The sequence below is a fragment of the Parus major genome, chromosome 2 (genome assembly GCF_001522545.3).
Source record: "Parus major isolate Abel chromosome 2, Parus_major1.1, whole genome shotgun sequence".
Lineage (NCBI taxonomy): Eukaryota > Metazoa > Chordata > Aves > Passeriformes > Paridae > Parus > Parus major.
In genome coordinates this window covers 83,335,462-83,360,520 of record NC_031769.1, presented here as the reverse complement: position 1 = coordinate 83,360,520, position 25,059 = coordinate 83,335,462, and positions in this window count along the sequence as shown.

Below are 25,059 nucleotides of genomic sequence, written 5' to 3'. Positions count from 1 at the left end.
TTACTAAAGCTCCTGCACCAGACAGTAAAGCTAGATTATAGAGCAAAGCTTATAAGGTGAACACTTTATGTGGTAAAACCCAAACATTTTTTTAACAAATTCAGCAGTAGAGAGGCCCTCCATTTATCTGCTAAAGTAGGTCCTGTCATAGAAGCAGATTGCGATCTCCTGTTTATCCTGCATGGGCATGTATTAAAGCAGTACACTGTGGCAACTACTCGGAACAGGAGCGAGTTGTTTTCCTCTGGTGAAGACTGGAGTGCAGGAAATACTCTGAGACTAGTGCATATCACAGAATCCCAGAATCATTAGGGTTGGCAGGGGACCTCATCTAATGGACTTTAGAGATCATCTAATCCAACCTCCATGCCAGGGTAAATAAATTCTTCCTCATGTTGAGGTAGAACTACTTGTGTTTTAGTTTATGATCGTTGCTCCTCATCCTGTCACTGCACACCACTGAGCAGTCTTGCACCATTCTCTTAACACTCACCTTCAAGGAATTTATTTGCATTAATAAAATCTCTTCTCTCTCCTCTCTAGACCAAACAGGCCCAGCTCCCTCAGTCTCCTCATATGAGAGATGATCCAGATCCCCCACCTTATTTGCGACTCTCTGATGGTAAGTCTTTTACTGAGGAGCCCAGAAGTGGACACACTATTTCAGATGTGGCCTTATTCAGACCAAGCAGAGAGGCAAGCTCAACTCCCTCCACCTGCTGACCAGCTGCTTCCTGTGCTGCCCAAGGTATTATTGGCCCTCCTGGCCACAAGGGCACTGCTGGCTCATGGTCATCTTGCAATCCACCAAGACTCCTGGGTCTTTCTCTGCAAAGCTGCTTTCCAGTAGGTTGAACCCCAACTTGTGCTGATGCTTGGATATTTCTCCCCAGGTGCAGGACCCTGCACTGGCCCTTGTTAAACCTCATTGGGTTTCTCTCTCCCCAACAATTCAGCTTATCTAGGTCCTGCTGAGAGGGACAACACAACAGCCTTCAAGTGTATCAGCCACTCTCCTGAGTTTTGTACCATCAGCAAACATGCTCAGAGTACATTCTATCCCTTTGTCCAGATCATTGATAAACAACTTGAATAAAACTGGAAGCAGTATTGATTCCTGGGAAACACCACTGACTACACACCTCCAACTGGATTTTGCTTTGCTGATCATGATACTCTGAGCTCAGCCATTCAGCCAGTTCTTGATCCACCTCACTCTCCTTTTATCTAATTGCATTTCCTGAGCTTACCTATGAGGATATTATGGGTGACAGAGCCAAAAGCCTTGCTGAGGTTGAGGGAGACAATATACTGAGCTCTGTAATACAAATATAGCATGAAATTTTACAGAAAGCACAAAGGATAACCAATAATTTCAGAATGGTTTTGTTTTCCCCTAAGGGTTTCAGTTAAATATCCTACTCTTTGTAGCAGTGGTTTGTGAGACAGCAGAAATATGGCTGAGATTGAGAATTTCGAATTGAAATGTCAAAGCAGAAAAGGTACCTCCATGCATTAGATTAAACACTATCCCATCCCTCTCCAGAACATTTTTACTGTTTATAGCCTCTTTCCCCTCTCATATAATGACTCTTTAAAAATTTGACAGCTGACATTTTGTTTTTGTTCAGTAAAGGGAGTCCAGCTGCATCATTCAAGGTAAAAGTCTTCATTAGGTAACAAGAGTTTTGTCAGGTAACAAAAGGTGGGCACCAACACATCTAAGAGCAAACTCTGATTATAACCTGATGTTCTTAAAATAATTCCAAACTCTGACTTAGTGCATAATAGGGAAATGGGTAAGACCAGTAACATAACAAAGCATGTTCAGCATGCATGTTATATTTGCACGCAATTCACGGGGAATAATTAGTTTCGGATGGTGACCTAGCTCGGTGGAGGATGAATTTTTCAAACATATTTTTTTATTTAACTCTTATGATGACACTTAAAAATGCAGTTGTGCAGTACTTCAGCAAAAAATAATTCATAAATATCCTGAAGCACTTTTAGATCTTTCATTACACATGTGGTGGTCAACTGGTTGTAGAATAACCCTGTTAATTCTTCTAATAGCATGATGTGTAAAAGATCACAGCTTTTCACATCTACAGAGGAATGGACACTGGGACACTGCAGCCAAACTTTGCTTTCAAATTTTGTTATACCTAGGTGCTTAGCTAGCTTACCTATGGTTTCCTTAGCAGTTTTGATAATACAGTGCATAATTTGTATTTTCACTTAGTATATTTCTTCCTTACAGTTAGAAACATGATAAATCCAGAATTTCTCTTTCCAGCAATGCTAGATATCTGTGACCCTGAGAAAGAGAAATTTGTTTTGGCTCATCCACTTGTGTAATAAGTGTACTAAATATTACATGTATTCAAAAGAAATTCAGGAGAACTAAATTGAAAAAAATAGATTTTATTTTCATTTTAAACTTTTGAAATTTTAAATTATCAATATTCTTTTTCTTCTTATGAACTTACAGCTGCCATGAGTAACATGGCACCTGATACAGAAACATGGCTATAATGAATAATAATCAGCATGCATATACATTGCTTCTATGATAAATTCAGCTTTTAATGTTGAATTGTGAAACTGACAATTTGAACCATCACAAAGATCAGATAGCTTTACATCTCCTTCTGGATTATATTTCTCTTATGGTAGCCAATGAGGATTGCAAACTGGGAACATGGAAATAAAATGCAATACACATTATTTTAATAACATAAATAACATAAATTTAAACAGTCTTAATTCCACATACATATGTAATAACTGTAATTTCATGTGAATGTACCCTGCAATAGAAAACATTTTGTGAAGTATTTAGTAAATTATGTATATTATTGAGGATATTCAATTTTTGTTAATCTACAGAACTACAAAAAAAATGAAGTAAATTATTTATTGTAAACCATTTGTTCAGATGATTTTCAGGCTTTCTAAAAATGTAAGTTCTGATATTTTACAAGAAAACATATTCTTTTAAATACATTTTTTATCTTTTTGTTTTACATGGTATAGAAGAACTTCAAGCATATTGCAATCCAAGCTATAAATAAGAATTTGGAGATAAAATTACAAATGGACAAGTGGGCAAGTACCACTTCAAACTCATCCTATATACATAACTGAAAAGTTGCAGGGTTTTTTCCTAAAATCAGGTTAATGATGGATATTGAAGTGTACTTGCAACCTTTCAAACTTTCTGCAGTTATGCTGAAGTTCCTAGATATATATTCCTTGTTTATTCCTTTTCAGTGGTTAAATGGACTTTTTGTTTGGCTCTAGAGTACCAACAGAGTACAGCCACACTTTCTGAAAAGAATTTAGAGATTCTTTGTGCTTTTCTTTCTAAATTCTTGAACAAACAAAAACTTCTTAACTCTTGGACAACACCTAAACCTCACCGCAGCTGCAGCTGCAGCATGTCTCCGGTCTCCAGCTCTGAGATCTGGGCTCCTTTCAGTTACATACTAATATCTCTTCCCTGAAGGAAAAAGTTTGCATAAGGACAGTGTGTAACTGTCTATTATCTTAATGTGGAGATGTGGCATCTGGCTTGGGGACAGAGAAGCAGACCATTTATGCCTCAAAGAATATGCAGAATTTGAGAAGCAGGGGATAAAACTTTCACTTTGAAGAACCAGAGGAAACAATGGGGAAGAGTATAAGGACTGCTATTGTCATCAGTATTCATAATGTATGCTATGCATAATTTATATATTTTTAGATTACCCAGTGTACACCTCTACATTTGTAACATATTAGCCAGTACACAGGAACAACAAATATCATGTTTCTTTGAAAATTTGCAGACTATTCAAATTCTTTTCATAATTTATTTGGTCTGATCTTTATTCAATTAAAGGCAGAAGAGTACCAAGAAAAGAAGAGGACAGACAATTATATATATAACTTCATTTAAATAAAATCAGAGGATTAAAATAAATTAAAGATCCTGTATTAAAAAAGACAACTTGTCAGCTGACTTTTATTTTTTTGAGGGGGGACCTTTCTGTATAGAAAGGTATTTTTGTAAAACTGATGGGGTACATCATAAAGACAGAATTAATCCATCCTTGTAATGAATGTGGACAGCTTCTGCATCTCTCTTTTATTTTTACTTTTATCTAAAATTCAAAAGTAATTATAAAATGAGGCTCTGAAAATTCTTTATAGGTATTACTTTCATATCCTTGTTGTATTTAGAATGAAGCTGCCTGATTAGAGCATGTTCCCTTTGTAAGACTTCTGTGTTTACTTCATGGAAGTGCACAAGAGACTGATTTTAAAATTTCATAACTTACAGGGTAATTTTAATTAATGTTGTTGTAATTTGGAGCAGTCATGCAGTATTGGTAATGTGATTATAATTAATATTCCTTTATTTATTTGCCACTGAAATGCTGACAACATGTATCTCTTACCAAATGCACATGGCAAGTGATTACATCCTGTCCCAAAAGGCAGGTTTTCACTTGAATTCATACCAGCTTTACTCATCCTGCACAGCACATTTATGCAAAAAGAGTCACCTTGTTACGAAGTGATGCCTCATGGCAAGGATGCAGATGATGTTGAAAACCTGTGGCAGCTAAGAAGCATGCTAGGTGAATTAAAAATTGAAGAGTCCTAACTCATGCTGTTCCTGCTGTTGTTTTTTTGTCTGCTTTGAGAATGAGTAGTTTTCCTCTCCCTCAAAATGAGCTGCTCTCTGTCCATTTCCCTCCATCTTTCTCTAGTGCTCACAATTTTCTGATAGCTGTGCAAGCAGCCTGGGAGCCCTGTGTGGCAGTGAGCACCACCCATACCACCTCCTCTCTGTGGCAGGGACTGAGAACAGTAACTGGCATGACAGGAGTGCGAGAGCAGCCCCTCTACCTGGCTGCAGCACCCGAAGTTCTCACCAAGAGGGATATTTGCACCAAAGGCAACCATTCTCTGAAGAAGTTATCAATGAGGAAGTTGACAATCAGCTGATGGCAATGCACTGGGGGGCAGCACCCCACAGTGTTTGGGGGTATAGGGGCTTTCCCACCACCATGTTGGTGGGTTCTGAGCAGCTGCAGGGGCAGCTGGAGAGGCTGGAGAGGCTTCAGAAGCAGGGGAAATGGGCAAATCCATCCTCTCTGGAGAAGGGACTGGGGCCTGTGAGCCATACATTCAGTAAGGCTGTGTGTGAGCAGAGGGAATGCAGAGCTCTGAGTGCATCTGTTGCATCAGAGCCTAGGTGGATTACTCATAGAAGAATACTTAAAAAGTGTGTTTATTTTTTGTAAGAGTCTTATGGTTTGGTTTATTCGTAGAATTGCCGAAATTATCTTTAAATGATTGTTCACTGACTGCTTGCTAATTATGTGCAATTCATAGATGCAGAAATCAAGTTTTGATGTTGACAGGAGTCAAAGCATGTAAGCTGAATATTTTCCCCTGAAGTTCATGGCATCTTAGTGAACAACTTGTCATTTTTGTGACCCCTTTCTTTCTCTTCTTCACCAAGCCCTGCCTGTTTTATTGAAGTTATGCTAAAGCTTTTTTTGATTCTCTTTTTAAAGTAATATGAATTGAAGGTAACAACAAAAGGGCTTTCTGTGCAACTTGCAAATACAAGTCCCTTCTGAGAAAGTACGCACAGCTCTGCAAGTGGATGTCAATTTCCACATCTTCTAGAGACAGCTAAGATATTCTGTCTAAGATGGCAGAATCTCCCACCATGTACCTTTGTTCCTTCAAATGATTACTTTATATTTTCAAAATGGAGCTCCATATTCCCTGAGATGATGCAAATGAGAGAAACATGGAGAAAGGAGCATATGAGATGAAATTTGGTAAAAGCTTTTAACATTTAAGTATCACATTCTTGCGTGACCTGATTATATAGTCACAGAAATACCTTATTGTCAGAGACCTGCCTAAAAAGAAGGAAAAAACCCAAATAATTTCTTCTTATGGGTGAGACAGCTACACGGCCACATGTGCAATTTTGTGTGCAACTTGGTAAAATTAGTCCTCAAGTACATGTTGTGAGTAGTTCTGCAAAAAAGAACATCCATACTTGCTCCAAATACACATTCATCTAAAAAGAAATCCTTTTCAATTTTGGTGTGTGAAAACTTCTCATTAGCTGTCTTTCCAATGGTACTCCTAGGATAACATTGCTTCTGGCTCAATCTTTTCCACTTAAAACACAGTCCTAATATGTATGCATAGACTCCAGTTCTTAGATCCCTAGACCTTGATAAAAACAAGGCTGTAGATTTTTCAGTGAGGCCTATGTCTGTTACAAATTTCTGCTGCCAGACCATGGCAGTTCCAGGAAATCATGCATAGCTTTAAATACTGAGTTGTTTCTTTTACTTATCCATTTCTATAATGAATCACATGCGCTGAAATTCCCATGGGAAAAAATGTAGGAAATGTCAGCCACATTGTCTGAAGTCCTCCACAAGGTATAAAGTATCTGAGGCAGGTTTTAATGACAAATTTTGTCAATATTGCTATGGCACATAAGAAAAACCCATGGAATATACACATCTAACACATAAGCCCTGTGTTTTTCCAGGGATAATTTATCTTTATTTCTGAGAGTACTTCTGCATTAGCAAAAGATTGGTCTTGTTAATGTGATCTACAACTGAGAATGTTACATGACACTTTATCACCAAATGATGTATTAACTGGAGACTATAACCTGAAAATAATGAATATAGGAGTACCATATCATAAAATCTGGAAACTGTTTCACTTTTCTCTTCAAGAACTGAGTGGCTTGTGAATTTAATTTTTCTGCACTGGTTAGGCACACATTTCATTTAAACTTTCTCACATGTTTACCTTCATTGACTGATTGCTCTGTTTTAATACCAAGATAAACTATTTAATCCACTTAAATATATCCATTAGATTCTCCTTTTAAGTGGCACTATGGGCAATTACACCTCCTAGTAAGACAGGTACTCAATGTTGTCACTGGAGCACAAAATAGTCTGTGTGGCTCATGAATTGAGGCAGATTCAAAAAGATTTTTAATCACATTGTAGTTCTTTAATGTTCAAAATAAATTTTTTTTCCATTATCTAAGATCTGAGATTAATCAATTTCAATAAACTCACTGATACACTGAAGAAGCTTAGAATCAAATCTAATTTCCCTCTTTTTCTTTACTTGTTTGGATTTCTGATAAGGTTTTTTCTGTTATTATGTTCTTTTTGCAAGGTTCTTTATACTTTTTCTGAGTGCTGTTACCCAACAAAACAGTCTTTAATTTTCAAAGCATATCTAGCATTTTTTCTAGTGGTTTACTCTTCTTCTGCCTTCTTTTATAGAAGGCTTTGGACCTCTTCAGCATGAAAGAGTTCAGTGTTGAAAAGTCTCTAGATGCCTAGTGATGAAATAGCTGTTTTGTGATCTTTGACAAAATTTTCTCCTGCTCAACTGCAATATTGCAGACATCTCACACTGAGAAAATTATTACTTATGACTAGAAATAATATGATTCTTGGTATCCAGATGTACTTCATGAAGGGAAGTAATTCATTACTAAAAAGAAATTATTACTTCAGCTTCACCCCAAGGGTCTACTCCTTCTTAGCTCATCTAAGAAAAATTATGTTTCCTAATAGTGACATAAGGGATGTCTGATCCTTTTCATTTTTAGAGGCTTTAAATGTTATTTTAGCAGCTTTGAATACACTTTGTTTTTCTTTTCCCTTTTGAATTGGGCAGGTCATTCTGGCTTGCTAGAAAATTGGATTGCAGTAAGTTATCCTAACAATATTTTTCCTGGGTTCTTTTCTGGTTTTGTTTGGTTTTTGTTTTTGTTTTTTTTTAAATGCTGAATTACATAAACTTATCATTTTCTTTCTTCTGAAAATACAGCACTGCTGATACATATTATTTTAAAACTTGAAGCCTCATAGTAAAGGGCTGTTGGAAACCAGTGCAGGCATAACACAGAACATAGGAACATTACTGCATGGTATGCACTGTTGTGGGGTTTCTTTTTTCAAATATATGAGAAAGGAAACAATGGTAATCAGATAGGGTGAAGTGTGTTTTAGTGTAGGTGACAGATAATGAAGCTTTGCATTGGCTTTTCCATAGCATATTATTCATTCTGGGGGATTGATGTGTGATTATAATTACACTCTGTGAGAAATAGTTTCAAGCTTGCAATCTAGTTTGCTTTGTGTTTGTCATTTTGCAGCTATAATTTTCGGAGGCTGTGTGTTTCCTGTGACTGTTACACTTAGAATAAATTACATAGGTGGAAGAGAGATGCACTGTCAGTGCTCCATGAAGAGTAATTTGCCTGGTATGGGCTCATAAGGCATTATCTTACAATGTTATAATTAATCAAGTACGTTTCAGCAAGTTAGTGTCAGCTGCAGAGCAAAAGACTTCTGTCACATCATGACTTGCTAGTCCTCATTAGCTGTATAATAACCTTTAAAATTGCAGGGGCAGACTGACATTACTTACCAACATAGGTTCTACCCTGTATGCACATGCTCAGCTGAGAAGACCTAGTCACTTCCATAAATAGGTACTTTGCAGTATTAAGAGAAGATTCATAATCTGGCCCCTTAATCCTTAGCTTTTTGTCCTGAAAAACATGGTTGCTCATGAATTGAAAATTTTATTTCTCTTGTTTCAGAATATTTAAATGCTTATTGGTGCAGAACAACAAATTACTGAATGGTGTAATTGTAAGAAATATATCTGTTTTTTCAAAACAAAGTGGTTCTGTGGCTCACCCTCATTTTTAACAACTGCACAGTGTAAAATAATATGTACTCAAGTCTGACTTCAGCTCAGTATACAACAGATTACATATGTCCTGGGGTACACTACTCCACAGCAAACTTGGAGGGGTATTGACAGCAGACAAAAAGTGGTGAAAATTAACCACTCCATACAATAAATTCCCACTTAAGTGAATAGTAAGGGCAAATAGATTCCGCATCTGCATCTGAAAAACACATCTGAAAGCGATGCACAGGATGAAAAAAACCTGCATTAGAAAAATCACTGCCAATGATTCCTTCTTTTCTTGAGGAGACAGAAGTAGCAATCATGCTGGAAGCTTTGAGCATCACATCTAAGTCTTTGCTCTCTCTTTGATTTTGGATGCTTTCATTTTCTCTGCACAAATAAAAGCACCTTGAAGTGATCTAAGAGGCATATTAAGGCCTCTTTATGGTCAAGAAATTGTTCAAGATTCTGAAAACATTGTCTTCTGAGGAATATTAAATTGGATCTCAAGAGCAGAGATGTATGAAATCAGAAGATATTTTCAAAAACTTTTGTCATTAATTTTGTCTGGTTGCCAATCAATCATTAGAAGAATGTCTCATTTTTGATTTCCAGATGCTCCCTAAAAGAACAAAGCAAAAAAATAAAAATAAGAGCAGTGTATGTTGTGAAGATGAAAATGAGAATATTAAATCACTGTGAGGTGTGTGTGCCTAGTATTTGTTTTCTAATTGTCTTACATGCATCTGTGATAGCTTTTTCATTTTAATGAACTTCATCTTTCCTGTTGCATCATACCTACAGTCATTGAGAGGATTTTTCCAGTGCAGTATATGGCCACTTGTAAGGAGTATGAAGAGTGGCACTCAGAGCACGTGTGGGATAGGACCAGAGAATCACCATGACAGAAGAAAGGTTCTGCTACTTCACCTGAGGAAAGATGAGCTGTAGCTGCCTTTCCACACCCACTTCAGACTCATGCTGTATGGATGAATGTGTATCAGAGTGCCTGGGAGCTTCCCTCTTTGTCTTTGAGGAGGTGATGTTGCAGCTCAGTTACACCAGGACAGCTATGGAAGCTCGGATATTGACTATGACTTGGCATATTTTAATGAGATTTTCACATAAATATTTCAATTTGCAGATCAACTCAACCTTTCTAGCAACAAGAATATCAGAAGGGTTTACACACACACATAAAAAATAAAAAAGCAGCTAACATCACAGTGAAATTCATAAATATTGTACTAAAACTATTCTCAGAAATGCCTTTTTGTAGATAAAAGTAACCCAGGTCTATCCTGAAAATCTAAACACCACAGATCAACTAAAAGGAACTCAAATTTAATTCCTTTATTATACGCATTTAAGACTGTTTTCTATATCATAGTTTTCAATGTTTGCGGTGTTGATCCTGCAGTTTTATTAGCCCTCAACACCACCGGGTGGTGAAGAGGTAAAGCAAGAGCTGAGTGAAAGAGGAAAATGGGGTTGAGGGAGCAGTGTTAGTATTCCTAAAGCATGGCAATCAAATAGCCAAGATACAGCCCTCCAGAGATCACAACTTTCATATATTTATTTTCTTCAAGTTTATATGTAGGAAATTGAAGAAAAAATTAATTAAGTACAGGAGTAAGGCCTGTTAGCAGAAAGGGCATAGGTTATCACTGACAGAAAGTATCTAGAACATTTTCAACCACTTTTTCTCATCTGTCTTTAAGAAGAGAATGCATTTAAATTTCTATATTACAATGTTAAATTTACAGTCTGGAGAGCATATGAGTACACATTAATGGCTACTTTTTCTCTTCTTTTTCTCTTCTCTTACTTCAATGCTTTTCTGACAGGATTTTTTTTTCATTAGTCCAAGGCAAAGGTGTGATTCTTATACATGTTAAAAAAATTAATGCAAACATTTTCACTTTCATGATATAACATCTGTATTCTTCTTTGGTTTAGGAACCATTTGCTTGTTTCTCTTTTGTTCTCTCTTTTAAATTAACCTTGATAACATGGTTTTTCACTTGCCTGAGAACTAAATTCAGAAAAGTTTCTGTAATATAATGTCATTATAAATTCCAGAGTATATTTAATAAATATAATTTTTAATTTTTTCATTATAAAATATATACAGAAGAAAAGAGAAGGAAATTACAAAGTATCAGGAGAACTGTGTTTTCTGTCAAGTTATGAAGGTAATGTGATTTCATTCATAAGCAAGAGCTAAAAACTTAAAAATCTCTGCAATAATGAACTAATGGAAGGTAGGCCTCCCATGGCATATAAACAAGTCACTGCGATATAACCAGTGATGTGAAGTTATCTTTGAATTGTGAAAAATTTTTAATCTTTCTATGCATAGAGGATTTGTTCTGTATATGAACATACATATAGGTACACATGAAAAATGACTTGTAGTACCTAGATTTTTTAATATTTTTTTTCATCAGGAGTTTTTAATTCCTGATGTCAAAACTAAAACATACAGCAATCACAGGAATTTTATCACTTATTCTGTGATTCTGTGATCAACTCTTTTGAATGTCTTAATCCTTTTGCAAATTTTTCTGACTGTGGATTTTGGATTTTTTTTCCATGAATAAGATAGAGGTGATGAGTACATGCTCATCTCACAGCCATTGTAGATTAACAGATTTGTACTCAATTTCAGAAGTCTGATATGTTCAGTGTTGTGTTCACCTCAAAGTCTGTGGACTGTTTCAGAATGTAGCGCAGGTAGAAATTGCTCACTTTTTGTACAATAATATTATGTGACATGTGATATGATTACTGAAGCACTTCAAATTCTGTTCTGAAGTTTTCAAGCACATTGATGGTTTCTATGTTACTTCAATGTAGTATTAGTAAAAGGATTCTAAAAATTCTCAGTAGAATCAAACCAAACATACAAAAAAAATTATATTTGCTGCATTTGTAGAAAACTTTGTGTCACTGGTTTAGCCATGAAATGAAACTGAAACCTCATATCACTGTACAATAGAGAAAGACTATATACTTTTCTTGCAAAATACTCTCAGGATGAGCCTTAGTTTTTCACATATTCTGTTGAAACAGTCTGCACCATCCCCCACCTGTGTATAAACTTTGTATTTGCTCAAACTGAGCTGTATCACAATGTTCAGTCTTCTCCTTTGACTCATACTCATACCCACAGAGAGTATCTAGGAAGAATTTTCCTCTGTAGAAGACAGATGATCACTTTTAGCCCCATATCCTTCTGCAAAGATTTTCTTTCCTTGATATTTTTTTCCATTCCTATTGCATCAGAAAAATAGGGGATTTTTTTTTTCTTTTTGTCCTTTTTTGTTTTTGTCCTTACTCCATAAACACTGGACTTTGAAATGGACTTTTCAGATTCTAATGCTATGGGAGCTCCTTATCTATAAATTAAGACTAAAATTAATTTTATTCACAATAGAATATGTTGCAGAAAACTAGAAGTTTTAATTGAGATTACCTTAACTCAGAGACTGAGAAGTGTCAACCAATTACAGAGGAATATTTTTTCAGTGTAAAGTACCCTAGGTTTGGGCTGAATATTGCTTGCATCCCTAAACTGTAAATCTTATGTTTATATAAGGTCCATCAGAAAGTCTAAATCCCTTTACTGATTCAGAACTATCCACAATATTCACACTGAGAGAATACCATAAAAACATACTTGCTGCATGCTCTGACAAGCTGGTGACTTATAAGATAGGAGCAGAAATTAATGGTTTATAAGAGTCTAAATATATCTTGATGTTGCAGAAGCAGCTTTTTGGTATTTAGATTATAATAAAATAAAACACTGTATCCTTAATGGCGCCGTTTTTTTCAATGTCATTCTGACTGTAAATTTCCAGGCAAAGAGGATATATACGGTTAAATTCTCTGGGTAGGTAGAAAGAAGCTGATGTGCCCATACTAATGACACACACAAACTCTAGTTTCACATTTATGTGATTAAATCATACCTGTGCTTTCTACCTACATTTTACACAGCACGGTCAATCTTAAATATTCCTTGTCACTTTCACTGCAGATAAAACAACTTCATAGCAAATTTGAATCAACTAGAGATAGTCACAGATATAAGGAGGATAGTATAGAGCTAAAGCAAAAGTCTGAGAAAATCTTTTCTCAGTAGATTTAAATACAAATGTATATTTAAATACAATTACTTCAGAATTCAACTCAGTAAATATCCCACCTGCCATTCTTGATCAAGGTCATTGTTCTTGCAGATTAGATAGAGATTATTTGGAGAGCTATTTCAAAATTGGTCTGTCTTATTAAAATATTAAAAGCTGAAGATAACTTCCACTAATAATATTCCACTAACTGGAAGTCAAAAGTGAAATAGTTTGGGAAGTGTAAGTATTTAATATTCTAAGAACATATAAGAAAAATAGAGCGGCAAGAACACAACACAGAGAACAAAACACACAATAGATTATCCATTTAACTTCTACTTAGATCTGATATATCTCAACCATTTTGTTTTAAAACCATGAATTAAAGTCAAGCAAAATAAATTGCTGTATTTATTCTGTTGCCATTATCTGCAAATCAATATCTTTCCACTGCAAAGTAGTGAAAACATCAAATTCCCTTGATTCTACCATGACCAGAAAGCAGTCCTGGCTTACATCAGTGTTTGCCAGTCCAATAAATGTTATCATGCATTGCTCCTGAAACTAACCAAACCTGAGGTTGAACTCAGCACCAAGAAGAAATTTTCTCCATCATATTGTCTAAATAAGAAGCTGTACAATCTGCCTCTTGTGAGACTTTAAATCTTTAAAAAACATGCCTACGTGTCCAAGACAGATTCGTATGTTTCCAAATATTGTTTTATCCGCAAGAACAACTTTCAAGATCTATGTCAAATCAAAGAATGGATGACTTGTTTTGAGATCTTCTAATTGTTTCTGTCAGTTCTGTGGCTTTTATGTGTTTCTATGTTACTGCATCTGAAGAAGGGACAGTAGACTGGAAACAATATTTTACTGACTTATGATCCTGGCTTTTTATAGGGCCTGAAGAGATGGAAAGCTGTTGGACTGGAACTAGGAATGCTAATGTTTTCCTGCAAGTGTTTTTACCAAGGTAGAAGGATCAATGCAGCCATTCAAATAAACTTAGGAGCATCACATAAGCTTTGCATGCTATTCTAGATGGGGAAAAAGACACTCATGAGTGGTAGAAAAGGCTCCATCTGTTTTAGCTCAAAATGTAGATTCTCAGTCAAGTAATGAATTTCATTTTAACAGTGGAAAGATATTTCCTCCAAACAAATTACTGGATGACATAATGGTTATGAAAAGCAACTCTTCTGGAAAGTGTGGGATGTCATATGAGTAATAAAAAATCCCAATCTGATCTGCTGCAGCATTAGGCATATTATCATCACAAAGAGTGTAGTTATTCTTAGTGTGGTGGAAACTACAGGAAACCTTAATCTCTTTAAGCAGATTTATGGGGCTTCAGCAAATTTGTGTAATGCATAATTTCCTGGAAGAGAATATGTAATGTAATTGTTTTGCTAATTTTTTTCCAATAGTCCACTTCAGTTTTGGTATTTCTGATTTTCTGCTGAATAATAAAATACCGTTTAATGACTGCAGAAGAAATATAAAGCATTGTTTTGGGTAAACACAAAACAAACTCTTTTCCTTTTCTAAAATTCATTTGAACTAGCTATATTTGATCAACATAATTTATTTTTTTTTTTCAGTAACTGCAAACAGTCAAAATCAAGTATCTATTTCATATTCAAGTGAAATATTTCTTATGTGACTTGTGGGATATTGGCACATTGGCTGTTGCAACATTATTTAATATTGACTACATTTGAGTGAATAATTTACAAAGAATAGAGAACTCCTCTGAGATAGTTTCTTGCCCTTCTGCAACATGTCCATATCCCTGTTGTTCAGATGTATTTTTCATCTGAATACATTTTAATATATCCATATGCAATTGAGCACCTTCACTTTGAATTAGTCATTGAAAGCTGACCTGCAGATACTCTTGAAGACTTTAAGAGACCAGTCTTAAAGCTTTGATGTGTTCATTACGTGGTCTTGGGAGCACTTACCTGCTAGCTGATCAATAACTTTGTCTCCTATTTTTACACTAATCCAGCTTCAGAAAACTCAGCTTTCTAATTAAATGTAGAATAACCCTGCCTCATTTTTGCCATTTGTTTATTATGAATTCAATGGGCCAAGAGTTTGTGAAGCATTCAAAGGACCAAATTCAAGTACTTAGATTCATAGACTTAACCTGCCTTTTCATGAGATGGGCCAAGCCATCTCATGGGAAAACCCCAGTAGGTGTTTAAAATATATCCCTAGATTTAAAATATACAAATCAAGCCACTGATTTAGAGTAAAAAAATCTCTGTTTTTCCTGTTTCTCATGATGGAGTTAAAACAAAACAATATTCTCTCAAAAGCACCTGTTTCTTCCATCAAATTTAATACAACCCTAGACTTCCATTCTATGCACTAAAAAAGCTAAAATATAGGGGTAAGCCAGGATAACTGATGAAATTGGACATCACTCAATAGCTGGAAATTCAGAAGTAAGTATCAGAAAAAGAATATGAAAAAAAAAAATCGGTGTTCAGAGAAATACTCTGTATTCTCAACGCTAATCTTCTTGTTTTCCTAGTTTAAATCATTTTGGTAAAAGATGAAGGAATTTTATAAAAAGTGTTCCTTGCTTAAATAGTGTTTTTTAGCCAGAAACAAAACCCTGGGACAATGTCAAGCCAGCATTCACTGTGAGTGGAAAATTGTTCATCTCAATTCTCTTTGCCATTAAAACAGAATAAACTTGCAGCCATCTATGGGAGGAAAGGAATATTTTTTTCATAGCTAGAAATCCTCTTTTCATAGAGTGAGAGAACGCTCTATAAAAGAAGTGAAGCTAGCAGAGGTCAAGTAAAGTGTGATATGAACAACTACTGCTTTAGATTTTCTAAATTATGCTTCCATAGTACTAACAGAAAGTTTTTTTTACTTACAATGTTTTATTGCATCTGTTAGTCCTTCCTTTGAGTAGTAAGACACTGCAACCATATTCTTTAAAGGTATAAAAAATATTTAGACTATTTAAATCTTAAAAAAAATAATCTCTAAATATGTGTTTTAATAGTCCTAGTCTTTGACTCCACCAGCCTTCAATATGCATTTATTTTGCAAGTTTCACTTGGTGTTTTACAAGCTGCATTCTTATTCATACCTGTGGACTAAGAGTGTATGATTTAGACACCATAAATCCTTTCTGCACTTCCCTGAGGAGTCAGTAGGCTTATTTTCTGCCAAGTGACCATTTGCTTTAAGCACAAACAAAATGGAGAAGTTCTTTAATGAAATAAATGTTGACAAAAACAAAACAACCCCAAAATACCAAAGAAACTCAAACAAAAACCCAAAAACCAAACCAAACAAATAAAAAAAACCACAAAAAACCCCAAACCAAACCAAACCAAACTAAAACAACAACAAAAAAACCCTCCAAAAAACTCCCAAAACAAACAAATAAACAAAGAAAAAAAATTAAATAATTTGCTGACTAGATGAGGACAGACACTTTCTCAAGGCTTATTTAAAGAATGAATTAGCCTCCATTACTTCAAAAAAGAGAAGCCCCAGTTATACTGGTTTCTAAGAAACTTCTCCTCTCAAAGTGAACCCAGAGACAGAGAATGGCCCTTCCTTCCAGAGACAGTTGTGTCAAAGGTCTCACTCAATGTCATCCCTCCCAGTTTTGACTACTCAGACTTCTAGAATCTTTAGGCAACATCTTCTACTCGAGCCAAATCTCCAAAAGGGAATGTCAATATCTCCAAATTACCAAAACAGCACATTGCAGAGCAGGCTTTGGGTCCCTCCTTAGCACGTCACCTGGATGTCTATTTTATTGAGTTTGGCAGTAAACTTTTTGGAAGCATGGAAGAAAACAGATCTTCCATCCAGTCAAATTCCATTGCAAAACTCATTCCTGTTGTTTATTTAGTTATGAAATAGCTATTAATGGCCACAGCCTCCTGTCTCATATTTTAAAATATTAGGAAAGGCCTTCAAGGCTTATGTTACATTTATCATAGTAAACAAATGATACAAATTAAATGATGCAATAAGAAACTTACAGAAATGGCAGCCTTTTGCCCTGCATCTCATGTTAATCAATGTTTTGTTTCCCACAGTTTTAGGATTCTGCTTTTAATTTAATTTACTCTAACATTAAATAACTCATATATTTTTTTTATATTTATTCAGAAATACCAACAGTATTTCTGTTTTGAACCAAACTTGAATATTTTTAATTCCACTGAAGATAGTAATGACTATCTTATGTTTTCATGTGAAGCTTTGTTTCAATTAAACCACCTGAGATGTGAAAAGAATTGTGGAATTTAGTACATACGATTTCACTAAAGTCAAAAATCCTTTTTGCTATGGTCCGTCTCAAATATATGAGGAAAAAAAATTGAGGTGTCTATCTGAAGAAGCAAAGAGTGCAGTATAATCTGAGGAAGTCCTTACTTTTAAATCAATGGTAGGTTTTCAGTATTTTTTCAACTCCAATAGACCTTTTCATCTTTACTGTTTATTTATAATGACAAAGACAGGTAAATAAAGGATAAGAAGATATAATTGTTGCATTTATAGCCATTGAAAACTAGCATACACTGTATAAGGTTTAGGAAATTATTTAGTATTTATGAAGTCACAGTTTTCTATGAATCTAAAAATTCAATAATTATTGCTGTCACTTTGCTATTTCTATGCAATTTGCTTTAATTTAAAGAAATTAGAGGGTTTTGTTTGCATTTAGAAAGTGATAGATGTTTACTAGCTATTCTTCTGGCTTTATGATATTGGGTATTTTATTAAAAATCTGTATGAATTTATCATTTTATATATATTAATTTTGTTAAAAAATGGCTGATTAAACTGATTTCTTATCAGTTTATATCTTCACAATTTTCTTATATCTCCTATATTTATGCTATTTTACACTGAATTATATTAGACTGTATTTTTCCCTACTCTTAGTTATTTCTTAAGAAAGAGCACAATTGCGAATCACTGCTGAGACAACCTGCTCTTTGATTTTCTAACTATAAGGGTCTTTCAAATATTTGGTTGGGTGGATTCTTCATTCACAGAATGATTCTACTCCTGCTTTCTTCCAAGCCTTGATTGCGGAATCTAACAGGGCTTCTCAGCTTCGGGGTCTACAACCATATTGTCTTATATCTACAGAAGGATGAGGTTTTGGGACATTCCAAGGTTAGGCCTATACTCTGGGATACACTTCAGCTTTTCTTTTCAACTGGTGAATGATAAGCAATTTTTTTTCACAATTTTCCTTCTTAACTGCGTAAGTCAACTGCATTCTTTAAAGTGATGTATAAGTAACTTCCTCAGAGAGCTGTGGAAAAGCTATGAGTCATTTTCTTTTGGAGCAACACTTCTTAGAAAGACAAGTACCTCAATGCGACTGCAGGAAGGAAAAACCTGAATTCTAACTTTAAAACTTAGACATGAAGGGCAAGATGTTCACACAATTAGTGAGGTGTGCTTCATTGATGCCTTTGATATAAGAAGGCTTATAAAACTGTCAAAAAATATTCAAAGAATATTTTTTACAACAAATTTACTAAACCACATATCATGTATTAGGTTTAGTAGGCATTCTACACCTCAGTTGTCAAGGGAACTATATATAAACTTAAAATAAAGTGCTCGTGGCATATAGGAAACTGATTTGACTCCAAAATAAACTTATGAAAGAAAAGATATAAAATATTTTGAAATATAATTTTGTAAGGGAGAAATGAAATATTGAGCTGATTCATTGACAAGACATATATGTTCATGAAGGTGTTTACTGCCTTTTTATAATCAGGTATGTAAAAATGCATGGTAATAAACTTATAATTAAATCATTCTAAAATTCTAGCTAACCAGCTAAGAAGCTAACTGAAATAATGCAAACTAAAATTCCAACAATTTCTTTATCTATTTGAAAAGTTGAGTAGGTAAATGAGGGCAGGAGATAGATCAGTTTGTCAGCCCTAGTTTCTGTTCTGACATTCTGAGACCTAATGTCATCTTGAGCAGTTCTCTGAGGCTGAAATTACAAAAAAAATTCAATAAATCCACCTCTCTAAACAGCCACAGATCGATTCAGCCAAATATTCAGGCAAGTCATCCAGTAATTCTACTCCTACTTGATTAGTTTATGAACAGGAATAAAGAAATATTTGCGTGCCACTGTAATACAGAGATCAGTTATGTTTCCTGAAACATTATTTGACTGAATATTCAGGGACATCTTAGAAAACATATTTACTTTGCTACAGGTACATTCTCTTTTTATAAAGAGAATATATCCTCTTTTTATTCTCTTTTTATTAAGATTTTAATTTTTATAAAAACTGAGTAATTTACTTTATTTTCTGTCTTAAAGAATAGCTTGTAAAGACTATTTTAAAAATTGAGTCATCATTAAATTTTTATATCAAAAATAGTGTCACGTCTCCATTTCAACCCATTAGATGAATTCTCATCCTAAAATCTTATGCAGCTTCTAGATATCAGCAAGTAACCTAAAAGAAGCATTAGAAAGTAATTATGGCAATCTGAAACAATTGCATGCTGTGTGTATTTTAAAACTGGAATAAATAAACATTCACACTACCTTTCCACAAAACTCAAGAGTGAATAAGAAACAGGATGTTTAAAAAAACCTAAAAATTAATTATGTATCAATGTATGAATGTCTTGAATGTATGTAGATGCTGAAAAAGGAAACACAAGTTTCTGATTTCTGTTACTAATGCCCCTGCTTGTATTCATATATGTGGTTTTTTTTAGTGGGGAAGGAAGATGTGGAAAATAATTATATAGCTATTATTTTTATAACGCTACATGGAGGCATGTAGCATTATAGAAATTCAATCAAAATTATATTTTCTCTTCCATAGTCACCATATAAATTCGTATTTGTGCTCTTGTGCCTACCCAAAGAAGACAAATAAAAAAAATCAGGTATACAGTTATTTTGTGATGAGTGCCTATGAAAAAAAAACCAAAACAGTATTATAAAAAAATCTAAATTTTTAGAAGGGTATATCTATAAAAATTGACCAAAATAAAGTGAAAATTTAGAGGGGCCTACAAGAAACAGTCATGTTGTACAGGACTAGGGATAGTGGTTTTAAACTGAGTAGGCATCAAATTAAGTTAGATATAAGAAAGACTTATTTTATGATGAGGATAGTGAAACAATGGAACAGGTTGCTCAGAGAGATGGTGGATATCCCAACGCTGGAAACATACAAGGTAAAGTTGAATGGGATTCTGAGCAACCTGATCTATTTGAAGATGTCCCTGCTCATTGCCAGAGGGTTGGACTGAATAACCTTCAAGGGGTCCCTTCCGAATCAAACTATTTCATGACTCCATGATTCTGTATAAGAGGTGTATCTTCTGAATGAAAAGAAAATATTTTCAGTGGTATAATTTTCATCTACATATTATTTACTCACATACTTACTATTTCTGCTGAGCATCATTTGCTTCTCTCTTTAAAAGCATGAAAGTATTATAAAATCAAATTTATACATTTCTCAGATTTATGTGTCTAGTTTATGGGTATGTAATAGAGCAGGGGAGAATTCCAAAACATTTCTACTGGCAGACTTTGATACTGATTTTTGTAATGAAGGAAACTCAAATTGAAACCCTGGGAGTCAGTTCTGATAATTAACAGTTTGAGTTTTAATTTTAGTATAGAAAAATTTCTAAAGTTGGAGCTTATATGAAGATTACTGGGTTTGGAAAATGGATCACATATTATAAAAAAACCTTCAGACATTTTGAATTTCTTTCTTTTCCTTTGGATTCTTGTCAATGTAATAGTTTACAATTCCGTTGGATCAAGAAAATACCAAAACTAGAATTTCAAAAACTGCTCTGATATTTCAATCCTTTTGGGAACAGCAAACTTTGAAAAGGTTTGCTTTATGTTTTTATGATTTTCTAGAGATTATTCAGTCAGGTCTTATAATTTCTCCTATCTATTGTGGTAACTAATTGATAATATTATGAGGTCCTGATCTGGCAAAACACCTAAACTTGTGATTAAATGTAAATAGTTCAGTTGAAAACATTATTGCTTTCTAGAAGAATAAGTTACATTATTAAAAGGGAATACACATTGTAAACTAGCTAGGGAGACATCTCAACAAATTTTTACTTCACAAAGACATTAGTCCCTTTCATAAAGTCACATAAATCTCTCCAGAAAATGCTGCTTGGCTCTATTTCAACAATTACTTTTGCCTTTCTCTTCACAAAACCAGACATAGAATGATTTCATGTATATTTGCCTGAACATCTCAACAGAGAAAACCAGAGTCCATCAGAGGACAATGCTGTCCATTGTTTACCTGCTTTGGACAAATTCACAAAGTATTGCTAAACTGAAGAGAAAGTGATTAGTTTTAACTTTGAAAACCCAACTTTCCCAGGAAATTCCAGCATAAAAAAGGTCTCATTTAGGCAGAGAGATGGAAAGAAATGGACATGGATAAAGGATAAAGAATGCTTCCCTCTGTCAGAGTTTGCTTCCACTACCTGCTGATTTGACTAATGACAGTTGCATAATTATCATTCACATGTGTTTGGTAATGTACTTTGTTTGGGCTGACAGTTGTCTTGATGGAGTAGACTCAATGGTGTTATTCAAGCTCCCTATGTGGAACATTCATGCCTTCATTTTTAAGGTATTTTGTAGGTTTTTTATTTTCCCTCTGAAATTTCCACTACTTTAAACCATAAATACACCAATAGTATCAAGCTTTTCTTGAGTGCAGAAGCACCTTTTTGTGCATATCAATTCAAGTATTCAAGAAAGCATAATTGCTAGATTGACATTCAAATTATTTTACCAGTGCTTTTTAAAGAAAGAGATAATTAGAACCAACGTACTTCACCATGGCTCTAATCCAAAGCTCAGTGAATAGATACAATTATGCCTTGGTCTATCAACAAAGATACTATATTTACTGATAAGGCACTCTCCATCGGTTAAGATTTAGTTCTGAACACAACATTTTAATACTAAAGCATAAATTCACTCTTAGTGATGACTGAATAATTCCTTTGTGTAATTTTATAATGTTTTCACTCTCCCATGAGGGAAAATTTCCCATTTTTCTAATATTTCAGAAGGTTAACCTGAAGCCACATTTAAATTCTTCACTCACTGTCCCATCAATATTCTTACCAGAGGATCTTAGAAATACAGTTTTAACATTGAGCTATCCAATTAGAGTTCCTCAGGAAGCATTTTGACAGCGTAACAAAAAAGCTCTAACATGCTTTCACCTTTCTGTGTTCCAACCTACATTAGCTGATTAGAAAAAAATTAGCTAAAACATTCCAAGGAAATAGAAGAGCGTATTTGTCATGAACATATAATTCAAAACTTATTCTGGTTTTAAAACAAAAAAAATTTGTTGGGATTTTTGGACTAACACAATGTTAGCAAATTAGAATCAAATTAGGAAAAAAATCATAAAGTAAAAGGTCATTTAAAAGTTGTTTTCTTCAGTATCCAAAAAGTAAGATACAGATACATAATAGGGTATCAGTATTATTCAGCACCTATGAAATACAGATGAGTTTATTAAAAATGCTGTTAGTGTTGTCTAACAACTTAGGATCTTTATACAAGCTGAGGTACTGAACGAATATAATCCGATTGGTTCTGAACATTTTGTCTAAAGTAACTTTAAAAATTCTTTAAAAATATTAAGTTTAAATTTTGTAAAATATTTGTCATATATTGAAAACATTCTTATCAATATTAAAATTAATGCAGAAGGGATACATAGACATATTCAGAGGTTATTTTTTGATCATAATTTTTTCCTCTCTGTAGATTCTCACCCTCATCACTATAATGCAATTACTTTCCAGTAGAACTTTAAGTGCTCTGATAACATCTGTCATATATAGTTCCTGTCCTCTCCCTAGGGAGTGTGTTTAGAGCACTGAGGCATTTTGTTAAAGAGTTTGATTTGGAGGAATTTATTTTTCACACATTTTTCACACCTACTACTTAGGTGTGTAGACAGGCTGACAGAGAGTCATTATTTCATGAAATGATGTGTATTTAGTAGTTTACTAGATAAATATGAAATATGCTTTGTTAAGTATTTTTATCTATTTTAGGGTGGTTGAACTGTAGCTGTTACAGAAGTAAATTGCTCAGCAATTCAGCAATGTAAGAACTGGCTGCAAGTCTATAAGAAGGCTGCATGTTTCTTAGCACCTTTGGCATTTTTACAAAGCAGAAGAGTGATTATAATATAATTCCAGTCCTTTGACACTTCATTCACTATAGTTCAAGTTGATTAGCTTTTCTGCCTGGGTTACTGGTTTCCCTCCAACTTTTATGATATTACTAGTGATGCCATCTGTTCCAGGTATTTTTCCTCTTAAAGGTTTCACAACTTTCTCTATCTTCTTTTTGAGGGCATAAGATAAGATCTTTTTCTTCATGTTTCTTTATGTCATAGGAGGTGGTGAAACTTGTCATGTTTGTCTCTATGCATTCTTGTAGAGCTGCTGGTAAAGCTCATCTGCTCTCTGCAGGATGCTATCTCTCCCTCTGTAATTACTCTTTCATCACTGTCTGAGAGGGACATCTGGTGTCAATTATCTGTTTTCTTCTCATCTTGCTACAGCTGTTTCTTTTAAGAGTATTTTAAATCTTTTCTATGCTGCATCATATATTTGAATTCTTTGTGATCTTCCATTTTCAAGGTCATGTAGAACTTGTAGTTGCAAGCAATCATTCTTTCTCTCTTTCAACTCCATTTCTTTCATCATGAGTGTCCTATAAGCATTTGCACTACTAAACTGAGCATGATGAACCACCATCCTGACATCCAAAGGTACAGTTATAATGAGATTTCTTTTTCAAAGAAATTCCTTGACAACACTTTTCCCCCAGTACAGTATGATATTTAATTTCATTATTTTCTTGATGTTTTTCTAGTTTCACTGACTTCAGTAGCAGAGCTTATATAATGTAGAAGATAACAAGGTTGAAGGCTTGAGTCTGAAATCTTCAGATAAAATACGCTGAGAGCGTACATGGAACCAGGTTCTAGCAGATTGTCCCTCAGACATCCATCAGCAGAACTGGTACTAGGAGACCAGATACCTGTCCTCTATAGCAGGTCACAATGTACCCTTCATTATGAAGGTAGGGTGCTAATCTTCTGCCAAATAATGCTGATGTATTTTATCCAAGTCCAGAACACTCTTACACAAAGTTGCCAGGAAATTCAGACAAAGCTGGTGAGAGAAAAAGCCAAAGTGAAAGCATTTTTAAGATCTCATTAAAACAGGGGTTTGGATCTTGAATAAAAATATGCTTATCTTCAACAGGTCAGAAATTCACAAAGAAGAGATATTAGGCATTCAGCTGTTCCAAGCTACATGCGTGGTTTCAGGACAATTAGTATTTCAAAATAAAAAGCAATCCAAGCCTCTCCCTTAGACAGATTATTATCTCCCTTTTGTCTTTTCTATCCAAATGAGGAAGCTTAATATTATTGCTTTGGTTTGGTGGTTTTTTTGGTGTTTTTTTTACTTCTTTTTCTTCTGACTTACATAGTGCCAAGGACATAGGCTGTTCACATTTCCTTTATTTGGCTGAGGTACTATATGACTGCACTGCTGAATATGCCAGGGCAAAGAAAAAAGATAGATTTATTTATTTATTTCAGGTAAGGACCGTTTGCAGTCTTTTGTGGACCTAGAGGAGAAGGATTAATAGCTGAGTCTCTGGTCATGAGAAGCAATGCTGTGGTGACCAGTGAGAAGCTTGAATAAACATACTTATGTTCATAATCAGCCTTGTGTTGGGAGAAGTAAAGACGCTTAGTTGTCTCAAACGTATTAGTTTTTGTTTTGTGGTTTACAGTGTTATTTTAACTGAAGTTTGGTTCTTATTTGCAGGGTCCTATTTGCATTTTAGATCCAGGAAACAGACTTTCAAGATGCGCTAATTTTGGCTGGGGTAGGCATAATTCTTTTTCATAGTAGTTGGTGTAGTAGCATATTCTGGAAATAGAGTTGGTAACAGAGAGATGTTCTTTTTACAGAGGGGCAGTGTTTACAGTGACTTGAGGCCTTTTCTGCCTCTGACACCACAGCAGCAGAGAAAAAGCTGCGTGTGCTC